The sequence below is a fragment of the Equus caballus genome, chromosome 17, assembly GCF_041296265.1.
Source record: "Equus caballus isolate H_3958 breed thoroughbred chromosome 17, TB-T2T, whole genome shotgun sequence".
Taxonomy (NCBI): Eukaryota; Metazoa; Chordata; class Mammalia; order Perissodactyla; family Equidae; genus Equus; species Equus caballus.
In genome coordinates this window covers 40,863,454-40,878,274 of record NC_091700.1, presented here as the reverse complement: position 1 = coordinate 40,878,274, position 14,821 = coordinate 40,863,454, and positions in this window count along the sequence as shown.

Sequence of the window (14,821 nt, the reverse complement as noted above, 5' to 3'; positions counted from 1 at the left end):
GCATTCCAGAAATGGAGCTGTTAACCTTCAACACACCCTGGTGAAGTTCATAGGTGGGGACAAAACAAAACATGTCCAAAGAGACCAAAGAATTATTATTCTTGAATGAAAATTATGATTGAGGAGAAACAGATGCTGAAGAGATATACCAAGATATGAAAATGTACTGGAGAAGAGAAAACAATGGAACTAGGGAAAGATGGAAGCCTAAAGAAGAAGGAGCAAAAGAGATCAAATTCCCTTTTAAACATACAATTGTAATGTTTGAATATGCCAAGTCATAAAAATGTACATGCAATTCTAACTTTGGCCTAAACACTTGATTTTCAGAAAGAAAAAAAAAAAAAAACGCAATCCTGCCACGAATCTTCTGAATTGCCAAAAACAATTGTTTACATAGGGCAATGTGTTTTCAGGACATCATATATGTGCTGCCTGCCCAGACCCTCTTAAGCTGGTGAGCCAAGTGAAGCTTAGTAAAACTAAGTGTAGAAAAATAGAGAAGTCTGGTTAAGGGAGGGAAAAGAGAAGTTAAAAATGTTGAATCCCACTTGCGTGTGCCGACATAATCTGAAGTGCCGTTCATCTCCTCAACACCAAATGCAATTCTCTCTGGACATATGAATCATTTGACTTGGTTCTGTCTTAGTAATGAGTTTATTTCCAGGAGGAATTCTTGATGTTGGCAGAAATAAATCAAAGGTGGATTTTTAAAAGAGTAGGTACAATTTTTCCAAGTTCTTGTAGATTTGGTAATGATTTTGCGTTTGAGTGACAGCTTGGCCATGGATTCTCATGCTGCCTACACATCATTTCAACAAGACAACCTAGCTGGGCTTTCCCCTCCATTTCTGATCAGAAAATGTAACCGCTGAAGACTCTTCTTTCCATTGGAGGGAAAATTTTAAAAGCTGATTTCCCGAACTATTTCAATTGTAGTGTAGATATGGCTTGTAATATTGAAATTGGAGGAGGAAAGAGTAATAGGAATAAAAATGAGGAAAAGGATAAATGTAGGAAGTGTTTTAATGCATCTGAATTCCAGGTTCTTTAATCTTAGTGAAAAAAAAAAAATGTGACCACTTCATCACTTTCCGTGATCACCCTGTATTTTCAAGTTCCAGTAGAATGTGATAGAAAGAAATGCTTGACTTGGGATGATACATTTAAAACTTTTGAAAAAATCTTCCCTATCCATTTCCTTACATTCATCCCCATTCCCTTATGCACTTTTTTTCTCCAAGGAATTTTCTACTCTTGTTCCTCAGTGTCTCTTCTGTGAGGTGTTATGGTTGAACAGACATTGGGGTTCTATCCAGCCTCTCGTCTCCTTCTCTCTCTCTTCCATTTTCTGGAGCTCCCTTTCCTCTGGTAATTGCAATGAAAAAAAGGCGGTGGGGGAGTGGCATTGGGGGCACATGGTTCTTTTGTTCAGATTTGCTACGAGGTCACTACGCCTATGTGCCCCTGAAGTAAGGACTTCATCCTGGGAGATTCAATTCAGCCTCCAACTCTTAATTCTCAGCGCAGCAAGCGAGAACTAAACCAGCTTTGAGGGCTGGATTAGTGCCTTCCCACACTGGCTCTCTGTGCTAGGAAAACAGGAGACGCCAACAGATCTGCTTGTTTTATTTATTTGGTCATTTTAATCATTTTGTTTCAAAATATTATTGAGAATGGTCAGACGCGTTGAAATAAGGTAAAAGCTGTTTTAAAAATAAAGAATGGGTGAACATGATGGGAGTGACCCATTTTTTTTTTCTTGTTGGAAAAAAGATATAAAATATTTTAAAATGTATGTTTATATAAAAATATGACATTACATATTTTAGCATAAAGAATGTGTTTTTTAAATTCTCTGTTTCTCTGTTCATTGTTAATTAGCGAGTGGAGTCTTATAGATGCTAATCTGACCATAAGTCACAAATCTGAAATGACCAAATTTCAAGCATGTGTTCAAAGAAATCCTATGTAAATTTTATTTGGTCTGTACTTCTCATTTGAAAATTGAAACCATATTCAATAGGATCTTTAATTTCTCTGTTCAAATATCTAAGCTTTCTCAGAAGTTTAAATCGTACCCTTTGATGGATCATTCCTAGATAATGGTAGATGATTTGTTAAAGAAACATTGAAAGAATTCTTAATGGCCTATTCATTTTAGCTAAGAATAAAATCTAATACTTTCCAGGGGATGTTAATTTTAATACACAATTCTATTTAACAATTCCTTATTTTTTGAAAAAAAGATTTTAAGTAACTATTATTCCAAAGCCAGGGTAAAATATAAAATATATATGATGGGCAAAAAGTATACCTTGAACTCTCTCATTTTATTTATCCCAATTTACGCTATGCTTCAAATTAACACTTTTTTTTAGCTCTCTTAAATTCCCATGCTAATATTTTAAATTCTCAAATTTAACACTCACAGGGGAAGCACTGTGGAATGGAAGCTGACAGATTGGGTTCTTAGGGATGATAGAAACATCTGCCTAGAGAATCCAAGAAAATCAACTGAAAAACTGTGAGAATACATGAGAGTTAATTTCATATATATGTAGTGAGCATACAAAAACTGATTAGCTTTTCTATGCACCACATTAACCTATTAGAAATGTCAGGGGAAAAATAGTCCAATTCATAATAACAATAAACCTGCAAAGTAACTGGAAATATACTAAACATAAACATTTTCAAGACATCATAAAACTATATGTAAACAAAATTATTAAAAACTATACAAGAAGATATAAACAAATGGAGAAAAATACTCCTTTTCTGCTTGAACAGTCCAAATTTATAAAGCTATCAATTTTCTCTAAATTAAACTGGAAACTGAATGCAATCCCAATAAAAGCTCGATAGGATATTTATGAAGCTAAGCAAGCTCATTCTCAAGTTCTTCTGGAAGAGAAGCTGTCAAAAGAGCTAGGAAAATGTTGAAATAAAAACAAATAGGAGGGATTTTCTCTACCATATATCAAAATGTACTATAAGCTACACTAGTTTTAAAAGTGTGATAATGGTACTAAATTGGACAAACAGATCAATAGTCAAAAACAAGTATGTATATATATGTATACACACACATACATATATATATATACACACACACACACATATACCAGAAGCGCCACATGTCGAAAGGCCCTTCAGCTGGAGCAGGAAGCTGATTTATGTGACAGAGGGAGGAAGCCAGAGGAGGATTTGGGCAAGGCCTCACCCGTTTCTGTTCTGCAGGCAGGTGGGCCCCAAGTGCCAAGGGTATATAGATATATGATCTTATTTATGTCAAGTCAGTGAAGAAAAGATTAGTGCTGTGACAATTGGCTATCCATTTGGATAAAAGCAAAGTTAGATCTGTTCCAACTTCACACACAAGCATAAATAACAGATGGACTAAAGTGCTAAATGTAAAATATCAAAATTATACAAGCATTGGAAGAAAATACTGTCATATATATTTATAATCATTGAGTGGGGAAGGCATTTCTAAACAAGATACGTTATGTATACATCATAAAGGGAAAACTGGATAGACTGTATTACCTAAAGTATTAAAACTTTTATTTAATGAAAGATGCCATAAATAACATTTAAATAAGTCCAGTCTGAGAAAATATACTTGCAACATAAAAAACAGGCAAAGTATTAACATATAAATATACAATGAGAAACTATAAATTTTTTAATGATGTAGATTTTGATTAAATATAAGCCAAGGATATAGAGAAAATTAATGATCCAACAAACGTGTGGAAAGATAGTCAACGTCACTAGTTATCAGGAAAATGAAGAAATCGACACTGAGATCTGGCCTCCCTACTCCTAACCCCTCAGACTGGCAGAAATGAAAGCTGACTCCTATACACTTGGCCAACAACGTAGGGTAAGAGCTACTTTCAGACGCTGTTGTTGGGAGTATACTGAGTCAGTCTTTTTGGAGGATAATTTTTCTCCTCCAGAAATAGTCACATTTGAGCACAGTTGTATGCACAGTGTGTGTAATAAAAAAAGAACAAGATGCAAATAACTGAAATGCCAGTCTGTAGGGGAATGGATAAATAAAATCATGGGACACCAAGAGAGTATTTGTCCCTGTTACAAAGAATGTTGATACAAAAAATAGGTGAAACTATAGCTACTAACATGGACAAAAGCGAGTTGCAAAGCAATGCTCTCATCTGACAAGTATTAATACCGATTGAGAATCGTAACTGCCCAGGCACTGTTCTAGATACTGGGACACAGAAATAAGTAAAACAGATCGAATTCCTCCCTCAAGAAGCTTATATTCTAACATAAGTTTGACAATAAGCAAATCAATCAATAAATATAAGCCATAATGTCCAATAGTGGTAAGTGCTGTGAAGAAAAATAAAGCATGATGTGTCATTTTTTACTGTGTTCAGCTGTAGGAGAAAACCCAATTAGCCGAGGCTTAAATGAGTAAGGACTTGTTTATCACATACAACAGGAACACAGGTGAGGGAGAGGGAAGCTGAGGGTAGATTGTGAAAGAATGAAGCTCCTTTTCACTTCCTGCTCTACCACCCTTTGCATGTGGCTTTCTCCTCTTGGCTACAAAATGGCTACTGCCCCTCCATGCAATAAGTCAGCATTCCAGGCATGAAGGAGGAGGAATAAAAACACAGGCAACAACAGAGTTCTTTTTATGTATCATTGGCCAGGACACTATCGTATGACCAACTGTAGGTGAAAAGAAGACCGAGAAATTAAGTGTTTGGCTTTTGTAGCCTCAAGAGTAGAGACAGACAAAAAAGAGGAGTTGGAAATGGAGAGTAGGATCAGTTAACATACAGTGTCTGCCACACACAGCGAGGGGACAGAAAGTGATGGGGACTCTATTTTAGACATGGTGGGCAAGACAATGACATTTGAGCAGAGACCTGTGTGAAGTGAGGGAGTGAGCCAGGAGACGTTGGGCCTGAGGGAAAGGCTGCAGTGAGGCCGAAGGCGGGAGTGTGCTCATTGTGTTTGAGGACAGCAACAAGCCTTAGTGGCTGGAGCAGAGGGAGTGCTGGAGTCCGATCATTTAGGGACTTTCATAAGGACATTCAGGTTTTTTTCTTTATTTTTTATTTTGAAAAAAATTCAACAGAAAAGTTGTAACATTACAAAGGACTCATATACTCTCTATCTACAATCTTGATCAATGATTAACATTTGCCACATTCACTTTATCTGTCTCACTCGAACTCTCTCTTTCACTAAACATTTTTTTCTTAACCTCTTTTGGGAGTAAGTTGCAGACATCGTGACTCTTTTTTTTTTTTTTTTTTTTTTGGTGAGGAAGATTAACCCTGAGCTAACACCTGTTGCCAATCTTCCTCTTTTTGCTTGAGGAAGGTTGTCCCTAAGCTAACATTTGTGCCAATTTTCCTCTATTTTGCCTGTGGGACACCACCACAGCATGGCTTGACAAATAGTATGGGTCCACACCTGGGATCCGACCTGCAAACCTGACCCACCAAAGTGGAGCATGCCAAACTCACCCACTACACCACTGGGCTGGCCCCAGACATCATGACTTTTAATCCCTAAATGCTTTTCATGAATCTCCTAAAAACAAGGACATGCTCTTACATAACCATGGCATAGCTGTTAAATTTAGGAAATTAAGCATTGATAAAATACTACTAACTAATATATCCATATTTCATCAATTGCCCCAATAGTGTCTTTATAGACTTCCTCTGTTTTTTTCTGACCAAGGATCCAATTTTGGATCATACGTGACATTTATTTGTCATGTGTCTTTAGTCTCCTTTAAGCTGAAAGAGGCTTCCTCAACTTTTCTGTCTTTCATGACATCAATATTTGCTAAGAGTACAGGCAAGTTTTTTGGTAGCCTTCCTCTTAGTTTGGGGCTTGTGTAAAAATTCTCTCATGATAAAATTCACTGCTTTGGGCAATGATGCTACATAAATAATGAGTCCTTCTCAATGTGTCACATCAGGAGGTATGTGATATCAGTTTGTCTTCTTGGTGGTACACAGTGCTGACCACTTGTTTAAGATGATCTCCTTGCATAGACACTTTTCCTCTTTGTAATTAATAAAGCATTTGTCAGGAGATATTTTTAGACTGTGTAAATATACAGTTCCCCAATAAACTTTGACTCAATGGTTCTAAGGACTTTGGATTTTAAATGGTGGGAGACCCCTGGAGGGTAATAATGTGATTGCAATATTTTAAAAAATTGCCTATGTATGTAAAGCTGAGTGAAAAGGTTGGGAGCATTGTTAACCAAATGATTGACAGTGGACTTCTACATTATTTAGGTATTTTACAAGAATGACTTGTCCTTGAATTGCCTGTGTCATTTTTAAAAACAATTTTTAAGAAACATACAAAGGTCTGGAGTCAGATAGATATGGATTTAGGCCCACAACACCTGTTATTCACTGTGTAAAATTGAGGAATTTCACTTAAACTCTCTGAGGTTCAACTTCCTCATCTGTAAACTGGAGATAATATTGGTATTATATGAGTTAAAAAAGAAAAAAATATGTAAAGTAGTTAGGACACAAAGCAATCACTGAATTCTTTTTGGTTTGTTTTTTCTCTCATAAGTTTCCAATTGCACTCTTTACACTGGCTTCTTTCCATCAAATATGTTTGTTATTTTTCACAGCTTAAAAATTCCATTTTCCCTGAATCCAGCTTACTTCCACCTCCACTTCTGAAGCAAACTTCTTGAAAGACCTGTCTATTCTCCCCTCACTTCTAACTCCATTCTCACCCTGTGGTGACCTGCCTTTTGGGCCTCCCCTACTCCAGCAATGGGGCCCTTCCTAAGGTCCTGTCAGCCTCCTTGTTGTCAATTCAGTGGCCACTTGTCAATCTCTTAACTTCTCCATTCGTGAAAAGCTCTCTTCTCGTGGCTTCCGCTACCTTCGTGTGTGGATGTTCCCCCAAATCTCTGGCTGGTCCTTCCCAGTCTTCTTTGTGGGATCCTTTTTCTCTTTGGCCCTTAAGTGTCAGTCTTCCTCTGCCTTCAGTCCTTGATCCTCTTGTCTCTCAGCTCCAATAATACATCATCTCTTCAGAGAAGTCCTTCCCTGAACACTTGGTCTAAAACACACAGTTACTCTCTGTGACTTCATACTTTTATTTTCTTTTTAGCACTAGGACTATCTGAAAATTTTATTTATTGCTGTGTTTACTTGTCCCTTGTCTGTCCCCAGAAGTTCCCCCTCTGACTGTGACTTCAGTGAGAGAAAGATCTTGCTTCTTCACTACTTTTTCCCCAGTGCTGGCACTGAATGACCAATTTGATGAATGAATGAAGTCTACACATTCTTCCTGAGCCATTTCTATATTTCAAGCATCATCACCTCCCATCTTCATGATGATGACTTCCCAAAATAAAACTGTGACTTAGGTCTCTCCAGAGTCCCAGGGACACATGTCAACTTGCTATGAGACATCTCTCCTTGAATATATCACAATCACCTTAAAGTCAGCCTATTCAGGACTGAACTAATTTTCTTCACTCTTCATACCTGCCCTTCCTCCTGTGTTTCCAGCTCTTCTTCCAGTGTCCCAGGGGAAAAGCTAGGTGTCATCTTTGACTCCTTCCCTTCCTTCATCTTCTCCGTGAACTCAACCACTGTGATTTGTCTATCTGCCTCTGAAACATCTCTGTAATCCACCCACTTCTCTCCATCCACTACCTACACCCTAACCTAAACCATCATCATCATCTGACATCTGGGTGGCTACTACTTTCTCCTAACTGGCTTCTCCACTTCCATTGTCACTACCTTCTAACTCATCTTCCATAGAGCACCCAGGATCATCCTTCTAAAATACAAATCCAATACAGACACTCCTTATTTGAGAAAAAAAAAGGTTCACCAGCTTTTCATTACCCTTAACATAAAGTAAAAACTCAGTAAAACAGCTTATAGGATGGTCATGGCCTGGCCCTGCTCAATTTCTAGCATTGTGTCTCTTCATAGCCCTCTCACATACTACACCACGGCCACTTGCAGTCATGTCCACACTCAGTTCCTCAGATTCAGTATACTTCCTCCACCTCTGGATCTTTGCCCATGCTGTGCTTTCTATTGGGAGCAGTGAGCTTTCCTCTTCGTAGTTTAACTTCCTTTTCATCAGTTATTATCTTAGGCATTACTACTTCTGGGACATCTTCTTTTACCTTCTAAGGATGGTTAATTGTATCCACTATATACTCCCCAAGGACCCCTATCATGCCATCATATTAGTTGACTGCTATAACAAATAAACTTCAAAAATTCAGTAGTTTAACAAAATAGCCCTTTATTTCTTGCTTGAGTGACAGTCCAATGAAAGTGTTCCTGGTCAGTGGGGACAAGGAGGAAGGGATCTGTGTTCCACAAGGTCATTCAGGGACCCAGACAGATGGAGGCACTGCCATCTTTGACATTTTCAATGTTGTCCTGGGCGCCAACATCCGGCTTGTAGAAGAGGAAAAGCAGGAGGAACAGGTATGAGAGTTTTCATGAGTCAGGTCTGGAAGCATCACACATCACCTCTACTGACATCCTCGTGGCTAGAATTCAGTCATGTAGCCACACCTAACTGCACAGAAACTAGGTAATATCTAGCTGTGTGCCAAGGATGGAGAGAAAACAGGTTGATGAACCCCTAGTACTCTCTGCCACAAGCACTTATCACACACAGTGATAAGGAACCTAACTTGCCTGCACATCCCTCTAAACGGTCAACTCAAGGAAGACAAGGATCATGTCTGCCACACTTGCCATTTTAACCTTAGGGCTAGGCACAGAAGTGGAAATGTCATAGATAACTGGTAATACATTTTTGAATGAATGAATAAATGGTAGAACCAAGTTTCAAATTTAGGCTCTTGCTTTATCCATTACATTATGATGGTTCTCAAATAAGTAAATCATTTAGCAATACCAGAGAGTGATCTCCTATATTTGTTATTAAAATCTGCATAGGCTACTACACTCCTAGTAGAATGGCCAAAATCTGGAACACTGACAACACCAAATGCTGACAAGGATGTGGAGCAACAGGACCTCTCATTCACTGCTGATGGTAATGCAAAATGGTACAGCCACTTTGGAAGATAGTTTCCCAGTTTCTTACAAAACTAAATGTACATTTACCATATGATCCAACAGTCATGCTCCTTGGTATTTGCCAAAAGGAGTTGAAAACTTACGTCTACACAAAAACCAGCACACAGATGTTTACAGCGTTATTCATAACTGCCAAAACTTCGAAGCAACCAAGATGTCCTTCAGCAGGTGAATGGATAAATGAACTGTGGTGCATCCAGATAATGGAATATTATTCATCACTAAAAAGAAATGAGCTATCCAATCATGAAAAGACATAAAAGAAACTTAAATGCATATTACTAAGTGAAAGGAGCCAACCTGAGAAAGCTATGTATTGTACAATTCCGACTGTATGACACTCTGGAAAAGGGAAAACTATGGAAACAATAAAATCAGTGGTTTCCAGGGATAGTGATGGGGGAGGAGATGAGTAGGCAGAGCACAGAGGATTTTTAGGGCAGTGAAAATACTATGTATGCTACTACAATGATGGATATATGTCATTATACACTTGTCCAAACCCCAAAAATGTACAAAACCAAGAGCAAACCTTAAGGTACATTATGGACTTGGGTGATTCTGATGTGTCAATATGAGGTTCACCAATTGGAACAAATGTACCATTCTGGTGAGCGATGTTGATAATGGGGCAGGATGTGCATGTGCGGGGCAGGGATATGTGGGAAATGTATGTACTTTCTTCTCAATTTTTTCGTAAACCTAAAACTGCTCTAAAAAAAATTGCCTTAAAAAAATTTGCTAGGTCCTGAAGATATGTTTCCCATTAGACCTCTTGGGACATCCAGTTATTGTTGGAGATAAAGTTCTATAATGTGTACTTTGCTCAGTGTTTAAAATGTAACGTTAACAAGAGCATCTCAAGGAGCTTAAAGTGCATTCATTTGATGCTTCTAACAGGAAACTAAGGCTCAGATGTGTCTAAGCAGGAAAACCAAGACTAGACCCACGTCGTCTGTACTATCATCCAGGACTCTTCCCACTCCACTATTATCAAGAAATACTTTTGTTAATGGTAAATTTACTAATTCCCTGTACTTGGTAGCTGTTCTCCTCAAATAACATTTCCCCTCGATCCTCAGAAAAAGCATAGGAGAGAAATTATATTGCAAAGTTCACTAATCACAGAAAGAAAGGAAACAGAATTGATTCTGAATAGAAAACTAGAGGGAAAAAAAGGTTAGCTATAACTCATATGGTTACACATAAGCCAGAAAACATTGACCGCAGGCTAAGCAGTCACTCACCAACTCACTTAGCATCAGATCCCTGAACTCCTGTGGGCCTGTTACCTCACCCAGGAGGTGAGGAACACTGTAAGATTCTTTCCCACCTTTAAGTTTGTCGAATCGTGCATCAATATTTGTTATTGATTTAGGGTTCATCATCATTAATACATTTAATTAAGCACCATATGTTATATTATATTGCCTAGTTACGTATTTTTAACTGTATTCTACCGAATCAACGAAGTAGAGTTCACGCTGATGCTCCAGACACACAAATTGAGAAGGACCATCAACATATCAAAGTCCAGAACAAAGTCTATTTATTAATGTGACCTAAACCAAAAAAAGGTGATTCAAGGAACCTGAATTTCCCAGCAATTCACATTTTCTGGATGTCAAGTTATTCAGAAAGTAAGTTACCATGTCATTGCCATACAGAGATCTCTTCCTGATCTTGGATTTACACATGAAGTTACTCTTGGTCTCTGGCTTCCATGCTTCTCTCTTGCATCCACGAAATGTTTCAGTGAAGGAACAGACACAGCTGTCAATTGAGTTCTCAGGAAATAATAATTCCATGCTTTCAAACTCAAATTTCGGCTGAATTTCCTAAATATGCCTAACATCACATCCTTAGTTTTAATGCAAAGTAGCAATAAACAATGGCTATATTTAGAACATTTCAATGTTTTTTGGGAAAAACTGCTATTAAGAACATTATCTATCGTGCACTTCAACATCCACTGTGCAGAGGCTCACTCACCCAGCAAATTGCTGATGGAGCTTAGAGCTTTGAAAGTGTTGCCTCTCCTGATGAACCACTATGAAATCATATAGTCTATCATTTTCCCTGTCTGCTTTGGCCATCAGAAACTCAGAAAAATGTTTTCTGCTCAAATCAGAGGTCTCTCTAATTCTAGGATTTCTCAGGTAATCATTTTCCTAATCTCTCCACTCAGTTTACATTTTATATTTGCTGTATTTTACTTGGTTTAAAATCTTGTTTTAATGGCTTTCTGAGCAAAATATCTGCATATTCTATTATCAACATCCTTGGAAACATTTTGGAAGTAGGGGGAGTAGATGTGTGTCAACTTTAGACTTCAGAGGTGGTTGAGATTTTTTGTCTGTATAATAAACAAATTTGCATATATGTTTTAAAAAATATGCAAAATTCTGTTGAAAGAGACTTAAAATATATAACAGCCAAATGCCATATGTACTGCTTTTTGGATCCTTATTCTAAAAATCCAACTATAAAAAATATAATTTTTGAGACTACTTGGGAAAGCTGATTATGGACTGGATATTAACCAACACCAAGAACATATTGTTACTTCGTTAGGTGTGATAATGGTACTGTGGCTATATAAGAAAATATCTTCATATTAGAGACACATGCTGAATTATGTAGGAGTGAAATGACTTGGTATCTGGGATTTGCTTTTCAAAACTTTGGCAGAGAGAAAGAATAAGAAGGCATAGAGAGAGAGAAAAGGGAAGGAGAGGAAGAAAGGAAAGAAGAAGAAAGAGGAAGAGCAGGAGGGTGAAGAGGAGGCAAGAAGAAAAAGAAAAGAAGCAAAAGTGGAAACATCTTGATAATTTCAGAATCTGGGAAATGGGCATATTGGGGAATTCCTTATACTATTTTCTCTTATTTTGTATACATTTGAAAATTTTCAAAATTTTAAAAATTAAGAATTAAATGTTAAAGTTTAAAATGTGATATTTCTAAGAAGAAAAATATGAAGTATTTTCTCTAGACTCAAAGTTCAAAGCTTATGTACTCAAGCTTGGCTTAACTGACAGTAAGTCTTCAACTGGTAATAAAAAGCCTCTGATATGTGGGCCCTGATTAAGTTGCGTTCTTATAGGAAGTGGCCAGGAGCAAGACGGACTATTGGACATCTGTGGGAATCAGAAACTAGCTCACTTAGAGGGTTATTATGTGCCTTGAATGAGTTAAGATAGGTTGTGGGCTGAGAACAGCTCCTGGCACATAGCAATTCTCCATAAGTGTTGGCTGTTAGGGTGTCTTTTAAAATATCTCTGGATCCTCCAGTTCTATTTTCAGCTTGTTATGTTTACATTAACTTCAAAATCAGTTATTCTAGCTCAGATATCTGCATATCTGTCTTCTACTAGTCCTCACATCAAATAGGTTTTCTCTACACGCATAAATTCCCATGAGCATTACGCAAAAGATGGTAGGGAAAAGCAAGATACTTGGTTGATATGACTGCTATGCTCAGTACCTGATTTCCTTTAGAACTTAACTGGTGGTTCTGTGTTTATGTTGCATAAATATTTTTAATACTGTTAAGAAAAAGTAGTTTCTATACACTAACAATAAACAATCTGAAAAGGAAATTTAAAAAACAATCCCATTCACAATAGCATCAAAAGGAATAAAATACTTAGGAATAAACCTAACCAAGGAAATGAAAGACCTGTACACTGAAAACTACAAATCATTGCTGAAAAAAATTGACACAAATAAATGGAAAGACATCCTATGTCCGTGGATTGGAAGACTTAATATTGTTAAGATGGCCATGCTATCCAAAGCAATCTACAGATTCAGCACAATCCCCATCAAAAGCCCCATGGCATTTTTTGCAGAAATAGAAAAATGCATCCTAAAATTCATAAGGAATCTCAAGGGACCCAGAATAGCCAAAACAATTTTGAAAAAGAACAAAGTTGGAGGACTTACACTTCCTGCCTTCAAAACTTACTACAAAGCTACAGTAATCAGAACAATTTGGTACTGGCATAAAAACATATAGACCAATGCAATAGAATACAGAGCCCAGAAATAAACCTTCACATATATGTCAGATGATTTTTGACAGGAACATCACAACCATCCAATGGGAGAAGGGCATTTTCTTCAACAAATGGTATTGGGAAAACTGGATATCCACATATAAAAAGGTGAAGTTGGACTCATTTTACACCATACACAAAAATTAACTCAAAATTGATTAAAGACCTAAATGAAAAACACAAAACTATAAATCTCCTAGAAGAAAACATAGGGGAAAACCTTCAAGACAGTGGACTTGGCAATGATTTCTTGGATATGATACCAAAAGCACAGGCAACGAAAGAAAAACATAGAGAAATGGGACTTTATCAAACTTAAAATTTTTGTTCATCAAAAGTCACAATCAACAGAATAAAAAGGCAACTTATGGAATGGGAGAAGATATTTGCAAATCACATATATGATAAAGGGTTAAGATTCAGAATATATTTTTAAAAACACCTACAACTCAACCACAAACAAATCAAATAAACTGATTAAAAAATGGGCAAAGGACTTGAATAGACATTTCTCCGAAGACGATATACAAATGACCAAAAAGCATATAAAAGATGCTCAACATCACTAATTACCAGAAAAATGCAAATCAAAACCACAATATCACCTCACCCATTAAGATGGCTACTATCAAAAAACCAGAAAATAACAAGTGTTGGTGTGAAAGGGAGAAATTGGAAACTTTGCGCACTGTTGGTGGGATCATAAAATGGTGCAACCACTGTGAAAAATAGTATGGAAGTACCTCAAAACATTAAAAGTAGACTGCCATATGATTCATCGATCTCACTTCTGAGTGTATATTCAAAAGAATTGAAAGGGGGCTCTTGAAAAGAGCCATTTACACACCCGTGTTCATAGCAGCATTATTCACAATACCCAAGAGGTAAAAGCAACCCAAGTGGGCTTTTATCCATGGGCCAATGGATAAACAAAATGTAGTATATATACACAATGAAATATTACTTACCTCAAAAGGAAGAAAATCTTGTCACATGCTACAACATAGATGAATCTTGAGGACATTATGCTAAGTGAAATAAGCTAGTCACAAAAAGACAAGTACTGTATGATTTCACTTATATGAGGTATCTAAAGCAGCCAAATTCATAGAGCCAGAAAGTAGACTGTTGGTCACCAGGGGCTGGGAGGGAGAGGGAAATGGGGAATTGTTGTTTAATGGGCTGAGCATTTCAGTTTTCAAGATGAAAAAGTTCTGGAGATCTGTTTCACAACAATGTGAATATCCTTACTACTAAACTGTACACGGTGAAATGGTTAAGATGGTAAATTTTATGTTATATGTTATTTCATGGTTAAAAAAGGGAATCCCTCCTCCACAAAACAGAAAAATAAAGAGAGAGAAGCAATTTCTTTTCATCAAATTATATATCACGCATGACACTCGAAAGAAGACAAGTTGAATACAAATAAACTTTATTTGGTGTGTTAAACACTGCTATTGAAGAGTTTACTCTGACACAGATTCTCTTGTGGGAAAGTGTGTGTTTTGAGTCATCTTGAGGCATTAGGTGATGATTTTCAAGTGCCGTAGGAGCGCCGACTATGCACTTCAGGGGCCAGTGAAAATAACAGCCGCGAGGACTTCCCTGTAACTTTGAAGGTACCACAGGAATAGG